The sequence below is a fragment of the Theropithecus gelada genome, chromosome 8 (genome assembly GCF_003255815.1).
Source record: "Theropithecus gelada isolate Dixy chromosome 8, Tgel_1.0, whole genome shotgun sequence".
In the NCBI taxonomy this organism is placed as follows: Eukaryota; Metazoa; Chordata; class Mammalia; order Primates; family Cercopithecidae; genus Theropithecus; species Theropithecus gelada.
The window spans coordinates 108,009,800-108,036,029 of NC_037676.1; the positions used below are offsets into that span (position 1 = coordinate 108,009,800).

The 26,230-nt window shown below is 36.2% G+C and overlaps 1 protein-coding gene and 1 long non-coding RNA gene across 4 annotated transcripts in view; one reads left to right on the top strand and one right to left on the bottom strand.

Annotated features, from left to right (window-relative positions):
- ZFPM2 (zinc finger protein, FOG family member 2) overlaps positions 1 to 26,230 on the top strand; it is a 489,523-nt gene that overhangs the window by 444,087 nt on the left and 19,206 nt on the right. The window lies entirely within an intron of this gene.
- The window catches only part of LOC112629953, a 264,192-nt gene continuing 257,364 nt past the window's right edge, over positions 19,403 to 26,230 (bottom strand). Inside the window, exons 5-8 of the long non-coding RNA XR_003120775.1 lie at positions 26,005 to 26,160; positions 24,084 to 24,240; positions 21,373 to 21,469; positions 19,403 to 19,560 (exon numbers count right to left, since the gene is read on the bottom strand). This is a non-coding gene — a long non-coding RNA (uncharacterized LOC112629953). The remainder of the gene's footprint in view (positions 19,561 to 21,372; positions 21,470 to 24,083; positions 24,241 to 26,004; positions 26,161 to 26,230) is intronic.

Genomic DNA, 26,230 nt, shown 5'->3' on the forward strand with positions numbered 1-26,230 from the left:
GTATATTTATTGTATATTATATACAATCCTTGGAACAACCATAGGAAGTAGGAGATATTATGTCATCTTACAGAGAAATCAACGGAGTTTCAGAGAGAATAAGCAATTGTGCAAAACCACATAGCCTAAAAAGGACCAAATTATAATAGAACACACAACAAAGGTATATCATCTTAACAAACTTAAAAATGTACTAAGCTAAATCATGTTCTGTCAGTCTTTGGGGATATATTTCTATGGGCATCATGAATATTTCCTCTGCAGAGATCCACTGGCATCTCAGTACACAGATCCAATGGAATGTAAGGCCTACTGAGGGGCCAGTGTTGCAGGACAGTAGAGGAGAAATCTACACCCTTCTTTTAAGAGCACTAAGGAAGCACTTTGAGGGAGTGCTCTATATATTCTCTCACACTCTGTGCTCCACATTTCCTTGACCTGTGTGTGTTCTATGAATACAGGTTGAGAAACTACGTGAATTAATGATGAAAAGTATCTCTTATTTGCCACCTTATGTTTTGTGCTACCTAATCTGACCGGGTGATGCTAACCCATGAATTACAATGTCAAGAATATATAAAATCAATTAGACTATTTTCTGAAAGCTTTCTTTGTCTTCTTAAATTATTTCTCTTTTTGTAAGTACATAGACTGTGTATGTAGCCATGAAGGAACTAAGGAGAATTTCATGATGTCCCAAGAATATCAGGATGGGTATTTCTACTTTTGTCCTGCTAATGTCTCTTTAGACACAAGATGATTTGATGTGCGGGCTTGTCTAAAGATATTTCTTTGAGTTCCCTTACAGACTTTCGTGTATTGCTTCCCTCCTGAAAAAATACATTTAACTCAGAAAAGTGCAGGACAATGGAAAATAGGCTGCTTTACAGATTTTAACAGTATATCATTTTGTAAAAAGTTATGGGAGTTTGTTAGAAAAACAATTGTTTCAAAAATAAAAATTTTATTATTTGTTTCGCAGCAATAGAGTAGAAACTCAATATATTAGCATAAGGACTGAAGCACATAAATACAATGAAATTGATGGATATACTATAGGAAAAGCATTTAAGAAACTTTTTGACCAATAATTTAAGTTGCGGATTCTTTTTGTACTGCTCCTTCTCATGAAACATACATATTATATATGTTAGTTCATAGCTTTTTGAAAGTCCCTTTGAAAATCAAGGATCAGTGCTTATGATGCATTTGACCTACTCAAGAATATATGTAATGATAGTATTAGTTCCAAGATGGTGCAAGGATTTAGACTACAGTATTTGATTTTCTTCACTTTGGTAACGTTTTTAATATTCTGAGTGACAGACAGCACACTGAATTTTTTGGTGGGGAATAAAGGTTTTGGTAACACAGAGTCCATAGAGTTAACACAAATCCTCCACTCCAATAAAGACAGCCACCAAGGGTCCTGAGTACAGGAGGGTTCATAGCTCACTCCGCTATCTATCCTCTCAAACCTTCATTTTGGTGTCACCTATATCATGTTAAACTGGCATAACTCCTTGTGAGTGGGCACAATGCCAATGTAACAGATGGCTCTGAGCTGGGCGTGCCAAGAGACCAGTATGTGCATCAAGTTTAACTATTAGAAATGGAGCTTCTATTCAGGAGTGTCGTTCATATAAATATTTTTGCACATTTATGGTTTTTATTTTTAAAATTAATGCCCCAAACAATGCTATACCACACACACACACACACACACACACACCCCATTTCACAATCACTTTAAAATTTTACAATTAAACACTTAGCCAGATTTTGGATGTAAACAAATCCACACTCAATGGCACAGTACTGATAACACCTGATATAATCTTTAACCTTACCATAGTGTTTCCCGTCTAGCTACCTTGTTAAAGTTGAGTAGATCTTTATTGGTGAAACTAGTATTTGTCATGTTAACATATGTATTGAAAGCGGTTTTTGAAAATTCCTCCTCAAATTTATTTAAATAAATGAGAATTATATGTAAGAAATAGACATGTTCATAGAAAATATAGAGAAAAAATAAAAATATCGTACCAATCACAATGACTTTCTTTTTTCTTCAGTTTCCCCTGATCTATCCAGCTTTTAAAACTCAATCTGTGATGTGAGAAACAAACCAAAACAAAATCCTAATAATTTGGAACTCCGTGAAATGGCAAAATTATGTAAATCTCAAGAGTTTTGGTGTTTTGAAGCCAATAACTATTTTCTAGATTTCTAGCATACAGAATATTAGCAAGTGCATATTTATTCCAAAATTGCAGCAGACAATAGAGGTCTGAAAACCATACAGGGCCAATCTCCTTCCAGAATAACAGTCTGAAATCAATGATATAAATCACTCCCCAAAAGGAGACCAGGGCCAAGAACAGAGTAGCAAACGAAATGTGTTTTCTAGGGCCAATACCTTCTGGGACAATACCTCAAGCAGGTGATTTTTTACAATCTGCCCTAGTTAAAGCTTCCAGGAAAGAGTTCTTGCCATTCCAAGTAAATAATTATGAGAAGAGAGTAGAACTAACATTTTTGAAGTGACTATTCCGTGTTCAACCTTGTGCTATGTCCTTCATGTAAAGTGATTTTACACAACAATTATCTTCCAATACACAGGATAATCCCCATTTTCCAGATGAGGAAACTGTGTCTCAGAAGGGTTAAGTAGAGTTCCCAAGGTCACATAGTTGCTAAATATTTATAGTTCAGTTCCTTACCTAGATCTGTCTGATTTTTAAAAGGTCACTGCTTTATGTCGGGATGATTCTCTTTGGTAGCCTGGCAAATGGAGTAAGATCAGTAAGTGGGTTTGGTGATTTACTAAGGATTTGGAAGCTGTTTTTCATATCTAAAAAAAGTGGGGTCATAAACATCATGGTCCTAAGAACATGTAGAACCTACCTACCCAGCAGCCAATTAGCATAGCAGATAAGCTTTTATTAATGCAGAAAATCTGCTTTTCCCGGAAACTGAGTAGTAAACTAATTACTTTCAGGATCTGGAAATGGGAGCATACTAGAACTTGAGTAGGATATTTATTTTATTGACCATATTTTCAGCCTGTTATGTTTTTCCAGTCATTTAAAGATTAGTTGGTAAGTATCCAGGACTCTCTTTTATCCTTTAGAACTATAATCATAAAACCCAGGGAATAGATAGAAGTGCAATTAATTGCCTCGTGATACATGAACCAAACTTTAAAATTGTAGGATTTTGGTGGTAAAGCTAGATCAATGTTTAAAACTCTCTTTCTCTCTCTGTCTCTCTCTGTCTTTGACACACACACACATACATACACACACACACACACACACACACACATATTCATTTGAAAATACTCAAAGTCAAATTATTCCAAAAATTAATTTGCAGAAACAATGTTTGCTGAATACATTCAGGATTTTTATAGATAATTTTCTTCTATTTTCAGTAGAATGTTAATAGATATTTTCTATTAGCCTTATTATGACTTTTTTACTTCCGTTTTTCAATAATTCACTGAATCAATAGTTTTATTTAGTCAGTGTTTTCTTTTTAGAAAAAAAAAATCTTCCATAGATTCAAAGACTGTTGTAATCAGTTTGATTGTATTCAAGAACGTGAAAGGAGTAACTGTTTCATTCTTAGACCTTGACTCGATTGTATTTCCCTTGCAAAGTGAAATGTGTTTTTTCATGATTTTTTTTCTTTTAGTTTCATGGTTCGTTGCTATACTTGATGCGATTTCAGGGTAATTTTATACAATTTTGTAAATGACTTAAGTGATGTAATGCACTGAAATACACAGTAAGGTGTTTTAGAATCTGTCATTTTCATTTAGAAGAAAAAACACCAAGTATTCGATAAGCATTTGAAAAGAAGTCCAATTCAGAACCCCTAGTGTGCAGAGAAGTTTGATTTACCTGTCTCCACCTCTCTTCCTTTCCTTCAGGCAAACATGGGCTGTAGCTTTCAGAATTCACAATAACCTTTGATTTGAAACAGTTAGTACTAAGTCCTCTGTCTGATTTAAGAGCAAAATTCTTACAGATTTCAGGACCATGTGGTCAGTGTACAATATGTCACTTTATTTCCCCACTGAACATAGTTGATAACAGGCTTTATTTTATTTTTATTTTAACATAAACTATCCTTTAGAGGTCCTGAATCATTGAATATGAATTTTGTTTGTAAAAATCACAGTACTTGTTATTTGGGGATTCTATATTTCTTAGTAAAATCATAGTTAACTATCAATGCTTTTAAATTTTCTAAAATAGCACAAATGCTAGTTTTAATCTAGTACGTAAAATGGGTTGTTTAGAATCCATATATCTTTTCATATTTTTTCATATCATTCAAGCCACTGTGAATTTCCCCTTAATAAAGCTAATCTTCAGTTCTGCATTTAGCCACAGTATGCCAGTACAATTTACATATTGATTCACCGTAAAATTCTAACTTTTCATATTATTTCATTCCAGAGTTCCAGTCGCTTTATGTAATAGATTGTCCTTTGATCTCTGGAGACAATTGCATTTTACTTCTCTAATGAAGCTTGTATGAATATAGCCAAAGTGAATGTTGCACCAAATGGTAGAAGAAATCCGAAGGGAAGCATGCCCTTCTCTATGAAGGTTGGAAAAAGCAGCATAATTCATTTTTGAGTTATCAGGCAGCTCGTCCCCAAATCCCTATTTCATGCCATTATTTTGTTTAGCATTTTAAGGCATTTTGTAATAGTAACATATTTTCAAGGTTTTCTGACTGACTTCTAGCCATCGGTTCTATAAGTTAATATGCTCTTTATCCAGCAGATTTTACAATAGGAGAAGAAAATGGCATTGCAGGTGACCTCTTGTTTCTGATATGTTTGGCAAATATTTTTGTCCTCTCATTTGCACTTTAATAACTTGTCACTGGCATGTCTGGAAATTGTTTTTCAAGGGGCCTCATGTAGTTTACTCAACAATAAGTAAACGTTTAGCCAAAATCTGACTGGTTAAACTGAATGTGAAAGCAGTCAGTGGTTTAAAACTATACTCTGTTATGTGGTTTGAGTGTTGTATTTATCTTTACGGCCTTTACCTTCATAGTTTTATCTATTTTGAGTAAAAGAAGGGATTAAAGATAAAGTGCAGAGCATGGAGGGAGAAAGAGGAAGTCTAAGCTGTAGGTAGAAACTTGGACGATTTGGTCTATAGTCATAACCAGCAATGATTTATTAGAAGTCCTGTTGTGCGTTAACTATGAATGTCAGAAATCGAAGCTTTCTAACCTCTCACTCATCTGTGTTCCCTCTCAAAGTGTTTGCTTGTACCTGTAATTACATGTTATCTGTTTAGATAAGCTTGATTTCTCATAATCAAAAGTGATAGCTAGGATGACAATTTACTTCTAGGATGTCATCGTAAGTAGCTTGAGTTCCCTCCTGTAGGCAACGGAGAGCCACTCAAAGATCTTACGTGAGTGGGGAACAGGATCAGACTTGTGTTTCAGCCACACATTCTTGCAAAAGTACGCAGCTCTGGTTGGAAAAATACAAGGCAGGAAGTAAGGGGATTAGGCATTGGGAGGTAGACTTGATGGGGTCTGAACTTAAGGTCACTAGAGGTGAAGGAAAGGAGATTTGAAAGATATTTTGGATGTAGAATTGGCAGGACTTTAGTGATGGATTGGCTATGAAGAGTGAAGACACTGAGGAATCTCATGTGATTCCAGGATTTTGAGAAGGTAATCAGACGCATTCAGGAAAATCCATTTCTCAGACCTATAAATCTGATCAGAAGATGATTGCTCTACCTTTATAGGTTGGCGATATTGCCAGCCATCTTCTCAGACCAAATTCTGGCTCTTTGTAAAATTTGTTACTAAAATCAGCCATCCTGCTGAACGCTCAGATACCACACTAAAGGAGGTCAATGATATTGGATTTTCCTGATGGGGGTTATAGTTTTGGAAATAGTCAAGCAAATTATGAAATGATTCATGGTAAAAATGCTAGTGAAAATAATTTATATCAGATAAGCTTATTCTATCATCAGTGAGACTTGGCCTCTATTGCTACAACAGAGTAACTATTTAAGGAATTTGAATGCCAGTCGAAGATACAATCATCATGATCACAATGTATATTGTGGTTTTAAAACAGTGGAGATGGAGGGGTTGGGGTGCAGTCTGGAAGACAAACAGGTATAAAGATTTCAAACGATGTGCTTTACAAAGCATGGTTTGGTTTTACATACCATCCTGTATAGTGACTTTAAAAATTGTTAAATGAGAACTGTAGCCAGCAATGCATGCAAAATATTCATTTCATTGTTGTAAACTACAAAAATATTGCTTTTATGCAAAGAGAATGCCATTGTAGAATTTTAAAAGGCACAGAAATAAAAGGCTCAGGATTGGAGCGATTTAAACAAACTCACTAGAATATAGTAGATGATTAAAATACAATCTATAATTACATTACACTGGTATCAGGTAAGGATAAAAGCCTATAAATACACTGGGGTCAGGGTAAGCATAAAAAATGAAACAGTTATTTGAATAATCTGAGATCAAGTTGCAGTAATTAAAAACGAATGTATTATTCAAATGAAGGAATTAGGTTACAACACTCCTCGTATGAAAATATTATTGTGACAGACTGAAATAAGTTGGAAGTGATTTTGATTAAAAAATGGGTAAAGGAATGTAATAACTTTCACTGGGGAAAAATAGACAATCAGGGAATATAAAAAAAATTTTGGCTGCCAGATGAGAGACTAAGAGAGGCTAGCAGTTCAAATGCTTTTTGATATCTTAAACTTGGAACAGCTAAGCTTCTGTTGCTATTTTACTAAATGATTTAATTTCCAAAATCATTCAAGGCTTTCCATTTCTTTCCAAAATGTAGATGTTTGACAAAAATCTATTTTTTCCTGCAGAAATGTACATAGAACTGGGGCAGGAAGTGGGGGAGGCTGTTATTTATTGCTTTAGCATGTCCTCCAATGAAAGGATGAAAATAATTTTGATTGACCTTATAGCAGGCATCTCCAGTTAAATGTGCAATTGCATATGTTCACATGCTAAGAGAAAATTTACCTTAATGAGGGAACAAACACATATTCCTCTCTCTCTCTCTCTCTCTCCCCCCCCCCCTTCCCCCCCGTCTCTCTTTACTTTTGGGTGACATTAATTTATAGTGTATTTATTGATTCATGCATTTATCCTTCATTATCATTTGTAGAAGCTGCCGTTAAATTCACATGTATTATCCAAAAGATAAAATGACCTCCTAGATATAACAACATTAATAAAACTAAGTCCTGGGAAAGTAGAAGCATCTGGTAAAAGCAAAATAGATTTTCCACTGTGTTAAGCTGAGAAATGTATAAATATCTCTAGAAGCACAGAATCATCTCTTTATTAATTCAATAGAACTCCCTTGTTCCCTCTATTATAATATCTCAGTAACCTACAAGTTTTACCCTCTGAAAGAGGGATGTTATAGCCACACTGCACATGTGAATTACACTCCACCATCAAGGTTCTCTCCCAAATGGATAAAGATCCTTTATTGAAGTTTCAGTTATGAGAGTCTTCCAGGCTTGTTAGACTGCTGATTTGATTCTGTTATACTGAGCTAATTGAGAGGTTGCATAACTGAGAACTTTGGAGTGGGCAGACTTGGGTTCCATTCATACAATTTGGAATCTCTATAAATTGGAATGAGTTATCCTTTGAACTCTTTATTACAATGGATATAATAAAAATACCTACCTTGTAAAATTGTTTGGAAAAAAGTTAGATATCCACAGTTGAAGTCATAAACTACAAAGCAATGAAAAGTTACTGCCGTGTGAAAACAAATACATACATACATACATACATACATACATACGTACTTTATGACCTTTGGCACATCACCTAACCCCTTGGAGCTTGATTTTCTTCATCTCTAACAGATCCAGAAGTCCCCCATGGTTCCTATCAGGCATAAATACTTACAATCTCATGAGAAACATTGAATGGAGTAAGATAAAAATGTACCTATAGATTTGCAAGTCCTGTCTTATTTCAAAATCTTTTATTTGGAAGGTTGAAGAAAACTTTTTAGCTCAGGCTTCTTTCTGCAAAGATAGTTTGCCATCTATCAGGATGTTCATGTTTTGGGTGGATTTTCATATTTTTGTTTACTTTCTGTCCTCCAAAACACATATTCACCTACGAAGGAAACACAATCATTTATGAAACACCCATTATATTAAAATAAAAGTAGACCTCTTGCATTTCTTCTGAGCTAGACTTAGCTACTCAAGATAAAAATCAGGATCTATTATGAGTGTATTTCATCCACCATTTTCCTTTGATTGACTCTCTGATCCTTGCAGGTCCCTTCGAGACATTACTGGGACATTTCTGGGCCATGGACAACTTCCTACTATGGGATACTTCAAAGATTCTGATAAATGTTCTTCTCTAGCATAAGAATATTGTCCTTTTCACCTCTCCTAGATTTCCCACTCTTCTCTGACTTTCTATTTTGGAAAGAGGGGAGAGGGCTTGGAAGGGGGACTCAGGTTTCTCACTTTACTATCATTTTATTTATGTCAGAGCTTAGTTGGTTCTCCAAGACCACAATCCTATAATGAGCGTTGATCTTGAACTTGTATTTTTTATGCTGTATCTCCTTTGCCTGTCTTTCCTCTTATCACTGCTTATAAAACATTACTACAATTTGTCCTTTGTCTGACCCTACCTCTGTTGACATCCTTTTCAAGCCTTAATTATATCCTGTCTTGACTTTTTCAGTTCCTTCTTCAGCAATCTTCCACTCCCTAATTTCTTAGCTGTACCGAATACATCAACTAGATCATTCTGGTGGGCCCTTTATGTACAGAGGGGAAAAAATCACCATAACCACAGCAAGACATCGCCTTGTTTCACCTCCATTTCAATGGTGATTTACAGAAAGATCATTTGTTGTACTTTTCTTATGTGTGTTAAAAACATTTGAGAAAGGGTTGATTCTCTTTTTCCCTTCATAAGTCCACCTTCACTTTTTGTTTCCCTTTTTATTTGTTTATATTTTAATTTTCTCAGGCTATAGGTAGAATAGATGGCAGACTGATTTTTCACTATCCTTGATCTAGTGAGCTTAGAGCTAAAAGTGAATCATGAAAATATTGGGAAAAAAATGCAGCAGAGATTTGCAGAATTCCAACATATTGCCCTTAGCATATCCTAGGTGCCAGTGACAGTGTTCCCCTTACAAGTGCCCCGTACTAGTTCTCCTATGATGTGGAGTTGACTATGTAACACAGCGCTGTGGAAGACAGCCAGAGAGATGAGCTATGGCAATGATGCATTATTGTAATACCTAGAGTGCGGGTCTTTGAACTTACAAATGCTTTTATAAAAGAAGAAAAAGAAGAAGAAGAAGGAGAAAAGGAGAAGGAGAAGGTTTTGATCTCAAGGAAGTTAACTGAAAATAGTCATGTGAGTTTATGTTCAAACATGTATTTCTCTTCTGTTTCTAAATTTTGTTAATATGGCAACTCATGACCAAGGATTCTGCCCCCGCACCCCCCAAATTATCGTGAATAAAGTAAGATCTCACAATAAGTGTTTAAACAATATTACCCAATAATTTATAATTTCAGTTCTTTCAATTTATAACTCAACTTTAGAGGACATATTATTTTGTTACTTAGATAATACGTTAACTCTTCTGTTCTGCTGAATAATACCTTGGCTACTCTAGGCTATTAAACCACAAAGCTTCATTTAGAAATTCAAGACCAAAATGCAATAGTAAAGCATTCTAGGCATCTGTTTGCCAAAACAAACATCAAGCAATCAAAGGAGCAAATATAGCAAAACAAACAACTCACAGAGAGGAAGGTGCGGCTTAAACATAGACTTGGGCACCCAGTAAGAAAGGCATAAAGCAATGCCAATCTCCTTATCTTTCCTCTAGGGAGCTATATCTAGATGACTTTCCTCCTTCTTGCTCTGCTCACTCCTGGCCTTCCTAGGATGCAGATGCTCAGTTGTGAAGTATATTTTTGACCTGGACTCTGAGTGTTGATAAAGGAAGAGAAATATGTTGAAGTAACAGTCGTAATACTGTCCAAGTCAGTGTTTCCAGTGAACTTTTTGATAATCTTTATGACTGAGTGTAAAATTATTCTCTGTCACTCATTCATGTACCCAGATTTTTTTTTTTTTTTTTTTTGCCCAATCTATTATGCTATATTTGGAGAGAACTTCCTCTGAAGAGGATTCCCACTGTCGTCATCTTCTTTTTCCTTAACACTCATACCTAGAGGCATCTAATGATATGTAATATAAAACATGAACCTATTTTACAAAATCCTGTCACAACATCATCCAAATAACAGGAATCTGGGAAACAGTGAAAAGAATTCTCTCTTTACTCTTAAAGGTATTGATAACAGCACATTTTTTTCTATACTTGTTTGTATCTATTTCAGGATGAAGACAATATATTTTTGTTACTCCTATTGGAAACAATGGTGTGCTCTTAAGTATAGCACTGACCCTTTTGTGCAAATTAATGCATAGCAAAATTTATCATTCAAAACTGCACAATGAAGTGCAACAGAAGGCCATACAAGTCTTAGAAAAATTAGCTGGCTCTGGTTTTACTGTCACACGAGCAAAAATTTGAGATTTTGCCGTTCATTCCCCTAAGATCACCCACTCATCTGCAACAGCCTTGGCAGAAAGCCACCCCGCCTTCCATGCTGCCCTTCCTAACTGGACTGTGAAGGGCCAACCTTGAAAGACAGATTTTCAAAGCACAGGGCAGAGTGAGGACGCCCTTCTTCTGTTTATGGAGTTACAATGACTTGGAGCCCCGTTTCTTCCTTTGAAATTAGATGATGTGCTATTCTGTTAACTGAGCACTTGTTTTTAATTTCCTTTGTTTTACTAATGCTAATATAATTTGTGAGAGATGCTAATGTTCTTAAATGGGAATAAGATTATGGAGTAACTATATTGTGCATCTTCTACAAATACATGCTTTAAGTGGTCCTCACAGATGATGGTGGAATACTACATGATGTTTATTACACACAAGCCCATGGAGGTTTTCAAGATCACTTTCCATTTGCTTTCATGGGACTTTGCCTAGAAATTCACCAACTGAAACCTTAAAGGTTAAGACCACTGTTAAGCAGCCATATAATTGGGACTGTGGTCCGGAACTTCCACTTAAGAATGGCAAGGGTTGAGGGTTAAGAATGTAGTGTGATGATGACTACCTTCGTAATATGCAAGGCAAAGTTAAATTCAAGTGGGGAAAAGCACTCAGTCCGCGACAAAATCACAGTAACAGATGGGAGAAGGTGAGCATATAGGGATTTATAGGTATGCTTAGGTAAAATTTCTTACACTCTTTGTCATGAGAGGAAATGAAATACTGCTAGTTATAGACACACCCAGTGATGACTGAAGAATAATGAACTTTTAAAGGTCAGAGCAAAGACTTTCCCTGCTTGAAGGAGGATAAAGCAGGCAGGGGTAAAGAGGAAGGAAGACAGAAGAATATAACTTCAGATAGACTTTGTAAAGGGTTACATCAGTTTTCTATGTATAGTAGTCTCAACCATTCAAATCTGTTGTTTTCCTCCTCAGCACACATAATTCCCCTTAAAATTTAGAAGCAGTATATGTGTCTCGGTGCAAATATCTGCTCAAAGAGTTTTATTATAAGATGACTTAAAAATATCTGTCATGCAGGTTATGAATCCATTCAAAAATAAGATTTTTGCATCCTTCATTTAATAAAGCAAGGTGTTAAAAAGTAAAGGAATGGAAACTGCCTTATTTTAACCAGAAAATTTAGCCCTACTCACTTGGTGAGTTTATGTCATACTTCAGGAACCCAGGCTTCTGTTCTTATCCTGTTTCCGGGGGAAAGTTACATCTTTATGCTTCGTTATCTTAACATGGGCACGTGAGTTGAATGCAGTGCCATTTAGTTGAGCATTGGAGGATAGTCTGTAAATTACCACGAAGTTGTTTACTCAGTTAACATAAATCTTTGGCGATTATAAACCTTGGTGTAGCAACTTCACATTTAAGGTAGAATAGAATTAAATAAATAAAGCCCACATTCTCTTTTCTTCCGGCTGACTTCAAGGAATGCACTGAGCGCCATCTGCTGGTTGTTACTTTTTCAAAACTATTTTCTTACCAAGACACTGTCATTTGAAATTGAGCCTAGGTATATATATACCAACATATAGAGAAAGGGAGCTTCACGAAGAAAATAAAAGAGCATCTATGCACTATAAATAGCCCTTATTTCACATGACAGTGTTTTATTTTAGAAATAGAAATCCAGTAACCTTTCAGATAAGGAAAGGGTTGAATTTCTGTATTTTAGAATAGAACATTATGAAAGTTTTAGATGTAGAAGTAATAAGCACAGTATTAAAGTCTTCTGGTTTTACCTAAATCATGATATGAAAATATTCATTTGGAGTAAAAAAAATAGTTTTTAAAAATAAAATAAAAACCTTTCAGCTAAGGAATGGATTGAATTTTCATATTTTAGAGTAGACTATGATAAAAGTTTTAGATATAGAACTAATTAACTACACTATTAGAATTTTCTAGTTTTATCTAAATCATGACATGAAAATATCTATTTAGAGCAAAAAAAAAAGGATTAATAAAATAAAAAACAAACCCCCCACCACCATTTATTTGTGGATATTTTGAAGCAACCATTGAACATGGAAGTTTGATCTCAGTCATCTTTAAACCTTAAATTATGAGTTAAATTGTGTTATAGATTTTTGGTTACTTTTTGTAAAAGACATGACAAATCAACACAATGAAACACACTCATTCATACTCCACATCTTCTTCATTAATTAAAAATAATCTCTATGACCAAAGAATTTCAAAGCCTGGAAAGCTAAGATGAGAAGGAAACAAAGTGTTTCTAGAAAGAATTAGACTTCACATAATTAGTGTCTGACAATTTTCATGTTGTTTAAAATCCATGGCAAATTTTTGTCCTAATATGTCTCTGAAATTCAAGGAACATAGTCACGTGTGGTTTTGCCTGCATTTCAGGTCCTCCATAATCTATGCAGAAAATTAGACCCATTGTTCCCCATTAGCTTTCTTCTCTAGACCAGGCACAATAAGAAAATGGTGCCTGTGTGCCACTTCCACTGTTCCTCCGGTAGGCAATTACTAGTTCTCTTATATATAACAGTAGATTGCAAAGAAAAATAATTACCTATGCAGAAGCTCTTAGAAAAATGAAATAAAAAACACAAACATCAATTTATAATTATATCTTATAATTAAAAAGCCTGACACCTATTGTTATCCCCAGAATTTGAACCTTAATAACAGGTCTTGGTCATTGTTCATCATAATAACGTATCCTATGGTCTCCATCAGTGGAATTACTGAGCTCTGCTGAAGAGATAACATGTTTCCTGAAAACAGGAATAACTTGACAAAAGGAACATCGTCTGGGCAGCAAAGGGACATGAAAAGAAGTATAGTATTTTTAATTTTAAAATGTCAATGTCAGGGAAATTTGTGTTTATTACTGTGGTTTGTAAAAGTAAGTAGGATATTTTGTGAAGAAAAAACTCAGATAAATATACTTAAAACTTAATAAACTTTATGAAGGCATAAAAGGATGTTGGTTGTTCAGAGACAGTTTCCAGAAAAATACAAAGCACAGAAATTTAACCCCTTTTCCTAGTTTCTTTCTTCTGTAGCAGCATCTGGTCAGCAGCAAAGGGGCAGAAGTTCTTCTAAGAAAGGAATTTCTGACTGTTTGAACTTACTGATGCTGAAATCCAGTTTTCGGGAGGAGAAACCTCTAAGTGCTTGAGGGGGACTTGAAGATGGAAGCCATCCATCTGTGGTGGCAAACTGAGGCCTGCAAACACAGGGTCCTGCCAGCTACTTGGCACTTCCACCCCCTGGATCCACCCAGCCCTTCACCCCCCGCACCCCGCTCCGTAGCAGTTGACACTTTTAAACTTACTCCTTAGAGAAGTTTAATGAGCCTCTTGGAATTTTTTTTTTTTTAAAGCAAAACAAAGAAGAGTAATAGAAATGGACAAGCTGACAAAGGAATAGAGAGGTTCATTTTCAGCTTGGTGCTTGGGGGGTTTTCATCAGGATACCGCAATGGATATTGCACAGAGAAGTGGAAGAGGAAAGAAAGAAATTACAAACAGCCTCCTATGATGAACTTGTATAATTTATTCCTCTGCAGAGCAGCAGGCGGAGTGTTTCATTTCCCCCCCTCCCCGCTTCTTTTCCCCTCCACCTAATTTCAGTGCATTCCCAAGCTAGCAAGAATGAAAATTAAGCATACCCAACACACAAGTCGTAATGAAAGTGTGGAATGCAATCAGATTATTCATAAGCTTACAAGTTGTGTATTTTGGTGGAGATTTCCTCCGTTCTGCTCCTGATTGCTGATGAAGAATGGTATTTTAATAGGCAGATGGTAAAGACAATTACAGTTAGGGGCTCAGCTGGGAGTTACATCAGTTTATTGCAAATTATTAGTTGATAAATGCTTTTGTTTACAAGCAGAGTCTTAAGCAGCTTTGTAATCAGTTTATCAGCTGCAGGCGAAATTTTGACAGCTCGCCTTTGGGGTGTATGTCACCTCTTGGCTGGTCATTTAAAATCATGTTGGTCAGAGAGCCATACAGTCAGATGGCTACCTCAGTGCCCCATTGCAAGTTTCCGCTAAGCACCCAGGACACAAACCCCAGAATGCTGATGAGGCTTCATGCACAGGCCTTTTCCTGTTGAAATTCCATAAAAACAGCTTATCTGTTTGATTAAACCCAAGGTAGGATACCTGAGCCCCATGGCCTCCAACACATTAATTCAGGTTTTCCAGAAAGCTCTGAGTGCTTTTTTATTCACGGGACAAAACTTTCTGAGCTTATGCTTAAATAGAAATCTGGGCCTGATGACAATGACTCTGTTTACTTTCCCGAAGGAGGCTTCGTGAGCTTCTTAAAAAAGAAAGGAAGTTATCTTAATAGGAGACATTCTCTTACAGGAAAAATAAAAAATAAAAATAAAAAAGTACTGTGGAAAGAATACAAGACAGGAACCAAAAATCTAGCAGGGATCTGTTACAAGCTTGGGCCAGAGAATGCCCTATTTGAGAAGAGGGGAGTTTAGGGAACACACAGGTTTAATCAGTCTGGCTTTGCTTTCCTTTTCTGTGAAATGGAATGATAGTACTTCCTGTTTGCCACAGCTAATTACATAGATTAATGAGTGTGTTCATGTTTCTTTGTTTCTAAGTTCCGATCAGACCTATATACTATCTGTTGAATTTACATTAAGTAATAAAGCATATAATATTTGAAGTGACACATAAATCACGGATTCTGCTTTAAGCTCATTTCTAAAATATTTGCTAAAAGAGGATACTGTAACTTATTAGTTTTACAATATAGCATGGTTACCATTTACTAGTTTTTTGCATTGGTGTAAGGACTTGGTTTATAACCTGATGTGTTCAAAGATATGTATACTTGAAGGAGTTCAATTCATTATTCATAGCCTATAAACAATTCTTATTTATCTACTTTTACTTTCCATTCTAACAAAGTAAGTTTTGTGAGCCTAGTCAAGACAAAAATAGTCAAATAAATAATCATATACAGTAGCTCCTAAACTAGTTATTTTTGTTTGTAGCTACTGACTATTTATATGCTTTTATTTCCTGGTATTCAAGGAAAACTTACTAAGTGAATAGGAAACTAACTACTGAAGTCAGAAGCCAAGTTTCATAGCCAGAAATAGATATTCCACATCCTATAATATATTGACATAATACAGAAAGTTCTTTGGAAATATGACTTCGGCTGATACATTTTAAATTATATATAACATATGTGTAAAAGCAGAATCTCTTAGTCTCAGAAATACGGCTGAGCATCTCTATCCATTTATCTCCCTGCTTCCTCTTTCTAATTCTGTCTTGGTTACTCAATTAAAGTCCTGAAATCATCAGAATAGAAACTAGCCACATGGTTTAGTCAAGTTTGTAATTTTAAAGTTGGGTTGACATAAGCTTATGGAAAAACATTTGGGAGAAAACCAGAGTGCAGTTTTTATCCAACTCCAATATTCAGCACAAGCATTTAGTTCCCAATTTTCCAGTTCTTAAGCAATTAAATGTTCCATTGACATCAGAGGAAAGGCTGCTTACAGAAGAGCTGAAGAACAAAAGCCTTGATATCTTAAATTGTAAAATGTGTTTTAACATAAAGAGCATAAAAAGTTTGCGTTTTCATTTTCTATAATCAAGTTAATGAAGGATAAATAGTGGATTTGGCAAATGGTTTCTGCCATTTGTCCATTCCTCTTGATTGGAAAAGGCAATGAATAATTTTTTTAAAAAAAAGCTGCCCTCTCCTTTGGTCCAAATACAAAAGGCACACTCCAGAGTAGCTGGTCAGGTCTGACTTTCTCCCTTCTCCCAAGAACTGCTAGGATGTTCTATAAAAAGCTGTCAGGAGTGCCAGCATGTGAAAGTTGAATGCCCCCAAATGCCCTGCGTTGCCTATCTAGCACAAATGAAAAACGTTAAAGATCATTTAAAAACAGGAAAGACCTTTTGCAAAATGCTTTGATTTATTGCTGTGTATTGTGCAGATCTTTATCAATTATTTTACTCTATTTTATTCAAAAACTATTGTAAACTATGAGTTGGCATGTTGCTGCATAGGAAAAAAAAGGCATTAATCAACTCTAAATAAACAAGTGCATAGATCTATCTAACAACTATGAAGTAGCTAATACATTTTTAAGCAATTTTATTATAGAAAGGAAGGCTAAAAGAGTAGTGCTTAATTATCTGGACTCCTCTGTGCTGGGCTCCCTTTTGATTGTATTAATGAAGCAGCTGGCCCATTGTTTCCCTTTAATTCCTCTATTGTTTTAAGAATATGTCACAGCTCTTTATTCTTTTATCAGGTGCTGTGCAGGAGGATCCACACAATACCTCATATTCCTACTGTATTTGCCAAGGCACAAAGAAACCTCCAAAGCGGTTTTCAAAGAAGGGGCACCCATAATTTATAAGTTCTATTCCTTCCACTACTCCACTGTCAAGAATTTCAACAGTATTGGATTTGAATTCATTATAAAATTTGTACTAAGCAATGTGGTTACGTATAGATATATGTCCTGTGTTAATGCCTAAACCCTGAGATCTAGGCATTACCACATGCGATGTTGAAATGGGACAGTTATTTAGCTTTTAAGGAATTATTCTGACCAATCACTTCCCAGTTACGGAAAAAAAAAAAAAAAAAAAACAGATTTCAGAGGGAGGTGTCATGTGAGATTTTTCTAATTATTTAGTAAAAATAAAAGAAGTTAATGACCAAACAAGTAAGTATTCCACTTTTCTCCACCTCCAGAAACATGATACCACTCTGTATATGTCTGTGTGTGTGTGCATGCGTGTGTGTGTGTGTGTGTTTCTGTGTTAAATGGCCTATTCCCCCAGAGAATGGCTTTAATTTTACTTGAATGTGCCTACAAGAGATCATGATTTACTTCATAGGCCAATGTGTAATCTTCATTAACTACGTGCTTGTCATCAGTTGACCATCTTTTTCCATGGTATGTGGAGGTGACAGACACTTTAAATCAATGCAGAAGTATCAATCTACATCTTAAGGAAGCAAAATGCAGCAGCAATTTAGTATATGATATAGCATATTTTATGCAAGAGCTATTTAAAAATGCTGGTTCCGTTATGCATAATTACTTTTTCTCCAAATTTTTATGAAACCCATAAAAATTACCCATGGTAAAATCATTTTGAGAGCCTGATTCACAGAAACTGTCATTTTTTTTTTTTTTTTTAATACAGACGTCTTTTTACTTTGGTTTTTCCCTATTAAGTATCTGTATTTTGGGGGATGTTTTATTGAGTTTTTCCCCAGAATTCCTAGTCTAAAAAAAGAGAAATGAGACTTAATGACGATGCTATGCAGTAAAAGTCATTAACTTTAACTTTTAAATATCTTTAGAAAAGCCATCAGAATAACTTGTTATTTTAAACCATCTATTTCCCTTTGTATTGTTAGTGAGAATGTATGCGGTTTGTTTGCTTGTTTGTTTTTAGCTTAAAATAAAGTTTCACACTGATATTCCTATCTATTGCCTCAGGCTCCTTATCCTACTATATATTGAGGCAGAGTAATACAAAATCTAAATGTGATTTAATTGGTTCAATTTGCTATATATTTTTATGCTAAGCTTAGGTCCATATCTTGATGAGCCCCCGTAGTTGTGCTAGAGGTTTACAGCTTCACGTTGCTTGCATTTCCTTATTTTTATAAAGCAAGCGTCTATCAATCACACAGATAAATTAGAAAGAAACATGTATAGACATAACACCTGGAAAAGATTTTTCAGCGTGCTATGTAATTATTAACCTGATATTTACCATTGTAAGAAGCCATGAATTGCAGATAGCATGGATGAAGTTAAAAGCTTTTATTCTGGATACATTTTGCTTATACAGAACTCTATAGGTATGGTGGAACAATATAATTGAAGCTTTGTCAGCGCTGTAACCTAGCAACAGATAATACTGTTAGGTTACTGAATTGCTCCTGGTTGACAAGTAGGGAGTATTTTTGTGTTTATCATGTTTGCTAATGATGGGATCCTTTCCAAAAGGCTTGTCTTAATCTTAATTAGAGTTTATCAGCAGAGGTCTGCATGACATTGTGCAGAGACTGATTTCATAAATAATAAAAAGTGCAAGTGAAAAATTTGGCAGGGTGGGAAGATATTTAAGGCCACTGCTTCTAGTAAGAGGAGCATGAATTTCAAAATATAATCGAGTTTGAACTGTGACTTTATTCTTTATTATCAAAACTTGTAGTACACTTCACTGCAGTTTTGACAGCAATTATAAGAAAAATTTATAAGCTTCCTGTTAGAAACCGTATCTGGTTGCACAAGAACCTTGATCATAAACATTACTTAGAACAGCAAATATATGCTTTTTCAAGAATGTCAAGGTCTTAGTAGTTACTCCTTTTCATGGAAACTTGAATAAGTATTTGTCCTTTATTTGTGAAGGGAGTGGTATTGTGAGTATGATGACTGAGGAGAGTGACTATGTTTGCAGCATAAGAGACAGACAAAGAGAGAATCCTAAAATAACCTTTCCATTTGGTGGAAGCAAGGAAGGTATCAGATAGCTGCATCAGTGCCTGATGTCATTTGATAAAGATTTCATGCCCATGCAGGAGGAATGTGATTTTTTTGCTCTAGTTTGCACAATATGATCTTTCCACAGTTTTGGAGGATGCATTACTATTGATCATTCCTAATAATAAAATACATCACTTCAAAATAATAAAGAATTAAGCATTGTAAAACTAAACATAATCAACAAATTTACCAAGTTCCCCACTGGCTTATTGAGTTGAAAGATGAGGCTAAGTCATTACATCATTGTTTATCCACTTCCTTCACCGTTTCACTCATCATTCCTACATTCTTCAAACACTGCAGGAAAAGGGAACATTCAAAGGTAGTTTCGCTGGGCGCGGTGGCTCACGCCTGTAATCCCAGCACTTTGGGAGGCCGAGGTGGGCGGATCACCCGAGGTCAAGAGTTTGAGACCAGCCTGGCCAACATGGTGAAACCCCATCTCTACTAAGAATACAAAAGATTAGCCTGGCCTAATGGCGGCCGCCTGTAATCCCAGCAGGGAGGCAGGAGAGTTGCTTGAACCTGAGAGGCGGAGGTTGTAGTGAGCCGAGATCGTGCCATTGCACTGTAGCCTGGGCAGCAAGAGCAAAACTCCCTCTCAAATAAATTAATAAATAAATAAAAGCTATTTTCAAGTGTAATTTTCTGAGTTTCAAAATGGACATCTTCTCTACTGAATTGTCTGAGCACTCCTGTGAAATATTTGATCATCAAGAGACTTTTTTTGTTCATCAAGCTTAACTCTTTCTACACTATATGAAGTGCAGATAGTTTACTCCTATGGCAGTTATTCTTAACTATGGAAGAAAACCAAGCCCTCAGAGAGCTTCTAAAAAATACTGAAGCCCAAACTTCAGTTCCAGAGGCTGATTTGATGGCTCTCGGACACGGCCCACAATCAGCATTGGTTCTAAGTTCCCCTTGTGACTATTCTGTACAGTCCAGGTCGCCAGTCAGTGCTTGATGGTTAGGTCGAATCTTGATGCCCTTTTTAATGTCCAGCTAAACTTGCAGTTTAAACAAGGAATTGGGAAAGTGCTGTGTTTGTATTTTATATTAATAATTGAGCTTAATGTATGTGAAGTGCTTAGAACAGTGCCTGCCACATAGTAAGTGCTTTCTAAGTGTTCGCTATTTTAATGAGGTTAGTCACGTTGCAAGATAACTTGGAGTCAGCCAGGCATGGTGGCTCACACCTGTAATCCCAGCACTTTGGGAGGCTAAAGTGGGAGGATCCCTTGAGCTCAGGAGTTCAATACCAGCCTGGGCAACATGGCAAAACCCCATCTCTACTAAAAATAGAAAAGTTAGCTGGGAGTGGTACCACACGCCTGTGATTCCAGCTACTCGGGATGCTGTAGTGGGGATCTCCTGAGCGGGGAGATGGAGGTTGCCGTGAGCTGAGCCGTGATTGCCACTGCACTCCAGCCTGGGTGACAGAGACCCTATCTTAAAATAAAGTAATAAAGTAACTTGGAGTCACTTCCACATCACACATAAATTTTATTCTCCACATTGTAGCTATGCATTTAAAAACTATCTAGTAACTATGTAACCTGCCTAATACTGCTTTATAAATTCCTTCAGAGAGATAACTGTGCCAATTATTCAAACTTAGTAATGAAGGTAGGAGTGTTACAGAGTGAACACCAGATGGCGCCATGGCTTGGGACACCTAGTTTTTCATATAAAATCTAGAGCCAAACTGCCTTATTCAAATCCCATGTCCCATATTTCCTTCTCATCTTCCAGTTCCCCTCTAGCTGTGTGACTTTGAACAACTTACACTTCCAGCATCATGATCCCACAGTAAAATGAGAATCAATAAAAGCCACCTCACTGCTTTCTTAGGGGAAATCAGTAAGATAATTCATGCAAAGCTTTTTGCACAGTGCAGGTGTGTAGCACATAGTAACCACTTAATAAATCTGTGATTACTACTATTATTGGCACATGACGATGGAAGCATAAAAAGATGCTCACAACTGGATGATGAGAAATATTTAGTCTAAGGCTGTCATTTGAAATGATGTTGGTAATGCGATTTTCCAAGCTCACACAGTAACTAATAACGAAATCAGACCCAAACCAAACTTTCTTACTCACCAATAAAGTGCTCTTTATAGTTCATCTTTGCATTGGGGACAAATACATTTTCCGTGATTTCAGGTGCCACCTGTTCTTCACTATTAGTGTGTAATTCCTTAAAATAAGAACATTTACCCTTGAATTGCAGTGTAAACAAAATAGTAACAGTTTTATCAATGAAGGATACAGTCATCCCTCAGTATCCATTGTGGATTGGTTCCAAGACCTTCCTCAGACACCAAAATCTGAGGATGTTCGAGTACCTGATATAAAACTTTATTGGTTTTTTACTTGTGTTATTCTTCATTATTGTAATTTGGGGTAATATTTTTATCTGAGTTTGATTGAACCCAAGGATGCAGAACTCAATGATATGGAGCATATACTTACATTGCCACATGTCCAACCAATAATTTTACAGAATTCCCTTTGTTTTCATATGAATATAGCATTAATATGGATTAGTGTATTGGAAATGCACTTGGTTGAAATTTGGGGCACATTAAGCATACTGCTTCTTATGAAAGCCACAGAAAACATCTGTTCAGATTCCTTAAATTTCATCTCTGTAGAGAGTCAACAGGAACACTCCACTGGCACTGGAAACACAGGCAGAAACTCACATCAATCAAGTAACCAGGAACTAAATCGTTAAAAAATGTTCAGATCTACACAAGTCTCCCGAGTTCATTCAAATGAGAAGAGTTAATATGGCCAAATAAAGTGAACTCCTTCTTAGCAGCAACTTCATTTCACTAGGTGCTTGACTTTCAAATGGAGTTTGTTAAATAGCTTTGCTAGGAAAGTTGAGAAGGAAGAAGATCTTATGCTTTGTGTTTCTTTATGGTTTTTTTTTTTTCTTTCTTTTTTGGTTTTCCTAAAATCATCCCATATGAAGCCACTTTTTAAAAGTTATATTCTTATTCTTAGTTATGGCTTAAAAATTTTATGCCAATGTTCTAGATTCACAGAGGATGTTTTGTAGTGAAAAAAAAGTACCCTCATTTTTTTCTCGATTTTTAAAATTCTGATAAAATACACATAACATAAAATGTAGTATCTTAACCATTTTCAAATGTATAGTTCAGTGGCATTCACATTGTTGTGCAACTATTACCACCATCCATCTCTAGAGCTCTTTATCTTGCCAAACTGAAATTCTATTTACGCTAAACCTAAATCCTCAACCCCCTATCCCCAGCCCCAGGCAACCACCATTCTACTTTCTGTCTCTATGATTTGGGATACCGTAAGTACTCCATGTAGGTGGAATCATACACTGTTTGTCTTTTCGTGACTGGCTCATTTCACCCAGTACAATGTCCTCAAGCTTCATCCATGTTGTAGCATATGTGAGAATTTCCTTTCAAGGCGGAATCATATTCAGTTGTACGTGTAGATCACATGTTTCTTATCCATTCCTCTATCAATGGATACTTCCATGGGTGGCTTCCACGTTTTAGCTATTGCAAACAATGCTGCTATGAGCTTGGCTGTTCAAATAGCTCTTTGAGACTCTGCTTTCCTTTCTTTTGAGTATATATCCATAAGTAGAATTGCTAAAATCATAGGTAATTCTAGTCTTAATTTTTGGATAGCTCATCATTTTGTACAATTTTACATTCCCTCCAACAGTGCACAAGGGTTCCAGTTTCTCTACATCCTTAACAACACTTCTTATTTTCTTTTTTATTTTCTTCTGATAATGGTGCTCTCATTTTAAAGTCAAATGTAATATCCTGTGGTTTGTTTTAAACATGAGGTCAAAGGGTACAAGATTTTGTAGCTAAACGTCAACATGACTTAGCATTTTCATGTGCTTGTATAGCTTCTTAATTTACGTAAATACTACTACCCTCTACACAATTGTAAGTTGAAGTAGGCCATATTTATCTCAGCTCTGAAGCATTAAAACAGGAAACTGGTTCTCCTGCCCCTTCAGATCCACAAAGATTGCTAGAAACTATTTCTGTTTCTAACTGGTCCACAGTAGTTTGTGATCCACAAACAAATGCAACCGTATTCTTCTTTTCTAAAATGAGTTAGCTGCCTCCAGTGAAGTGTAGACAGATCTGCTCATTGGATTCACAGGTGTGCCTTTTCTTTCTGGTGAGATTTCTTTCCTCTTGGATTTAGCAGGGCAGTAAGAAATGAGAATAATAATAGCCCCAAGCAGATTAAACTAAAACGATAATAGCTAACAATTATATAAACATTTGTTATATGTTATTTATTATATGATTATATGTCAGGTGCTGTTCTTAAGCTTTCACATATATTAGCTCATTTAATCCCCATAATAACATCATGAGTTCAGCACTGTTTATCATCTTTCGCATTTTCAGGAATGAGGAAACTGACAGGTAGAACGCTTAGGTGATAAGTTCTAAGTCACACACATAATAAGTGGCAGAGCCAAGATTTCCACCTAGGCAGTCTGGTTCCATTGCCCAAACATCCCCCAAGAGTGATCACACTCTGAAAGTTTTATTAGCATCAGTAATTGAAGTTACGTTATAATATTTGGGTTATTACTTCCTATGAATGACTCCCTCAAGTTGTATGTTCTAAATTCACCATCTAAAAACTCAGCCAAACAATTATAAAGAAATCCAACCCTTGATTTCTGTGGTGCCATTCTCTTGATTTCCCTCTAACATTTAAATATAAGCTCTTGGTACATTTTAATGATCTCGTCTTCTCTGTGCACATCCTAAATGTTGAGATACCCCAAGTTTCTTTGGTGATCCTCTTTTCACTCCATACTCTCCCTGGGTTACCACATGAATGTAGAGAGCATCCATGGTCAATTAGAATGTGCAGATCACTTCCAAAACTTTTTTTTTTTCTTCAGCCTGTATGTCTTCTCCAAGTTCCATCTTTCTCCTAGATAAATTCACCAGAAGTCTGTCAGGTACCCCAAACTTTGCATTTTCAAAACAGAATTCATTATTTCCGTGCATGCACATATACGCATATACACACAACACACACACATGCACGCTTGGACTCTGCAGTTGGACAGACAAAAGTGTAAGTCACAATTCTGCCACTGAGCCTGTGTATGGCTTTGGGAAACTTAGTTATCCTCTCTAAGCTTCAGTTTTCTCAAACTGGGGAACTATTACCTACCTCACAGAGTAATTGACGGGATTAAAATAGATGAACTACATAAACCACTTAGCTTATCAGGCCCAAAGAAAGTACTCCTGGCTGGACACCATGGCTCATGCCTGCAATCCCAGCACTTTGGGAGGCCAAGGCAAGAGGATTGTTTGAGCCCAGGAGTTCTAGACCAGTCTGGGCAACATAGTGAGACTCCATCTCTACAAAAAAATATTTTTAAAAATTAGCCAGGCTCCGTGGCTCACACTTGTAATCCCACCACTTTGGGAAGCCAAGGCAGGTGGATTACAAGGTCAGGAGATTGAGACCATCCTGGCTAACATGGTGAAACCCCATCTCTACTAAAAATACAAAAAATTAGCTGGGCGTGGTGGCGGGCGCCTGTAGTCCCAGCTACTTGGGAGGCTGAGGCAGGAGAATGGCGTGAACCAGGGAGGCGGAGCTTGCAGTGAGCCGAGATCGCACCACTGCACTCCAGCCTGGGTGACAGAGGGAGACCCCATCTCAAAAAAAAAAAAAAAAAAAAAATAGCCAAGAGTGATGATCACACCTGTAGTCCCAACTACTCACTGGGGTGACTTTTCTGTAATTCTAAACCTTCACACATGCTCATTTATAGGGCAATAATGATGTACCTGCCTCGTCCTGCCTACACATGTTTTTGCTGTTTTACCTCTATTTGTTCTTCATGAGCTAATAAAAACATCACCTTTGATAGCTTGCCTAACTTCTCCAAGAAGGGGCAGTTACTCACTCCTCTCACATTCTCTTTAGCATTAGGGGATGACACCCTTAATGTGGTATTGTAATATATTTGCATATATGTGTGTATTCTAATTGTAGAGCTGCATGTGAAGCCATAGCTCCCAGCCTAGCACGCAGCAGAGATTTCAATGAATAGCTGATTAGTGAATGATTTGAAAGATTAAATCCAAAGATAACTTTCTCGTCAAGTCCAACAGTACATTTTCAGTCTAATTTAGCCTTTTAGAATGATACGCTCTGACTAAACCATCAAATGAGATAAAGTGATAAAGATAATAAAATTTGAAACATTATTAAGTACATCTGAAAACACAAATATATATTACAACTGCCGAGTCATTTAATGATGCATACAAATGATTTTTTTGTTCACTTTTATTTGAAGTTAGTATTTTTTAATTCAATTTTTCTTAATTTATTAAATCTTTTGGTTCAAAATTTGAGAATAAATACTCTTGCGTCGTCCTACCCTATAGCTACCACAGTGATAAAGATTATTTGTGGCTGGGCATCTTCTCTAAAACCTCAATTTCTCTTGGGCACCTGAGTCCACTTCTTTCCTTCCTTTTGTGAAAGGTACACATAGCTGGACTTAACCAATAATGTAAAGTTAATGACTGAAGTCTAGTGACTCTGAAAGACCATATGAACTAAACCTGAGTTGTGGTTTCTTGCTGTGTCTCCCCTATCTCTTCATTACACAGCCTCAATAAACTGTAGTTCAGTGGAAAGATAAGGTGCAAATGATTAAATGATTACCTTGTCTACAGTTGCAAGTAGTTTGGATCTGAATGCCCATAAGGGAAGGAAGACATAAAAGCTAATCACAGAAGCCTTCTATGGGGAAGAACAGCAGAAATACCACCACTCACACTTTCATCGCTCCTCTGATTTCGACATGATACGGTTTAGCTTCTGTTATTTGAAAAGAAGTAAATCAAAGCAAAATAAATCTGTTTTATTCAACTGTGGTAAACTTGTATGC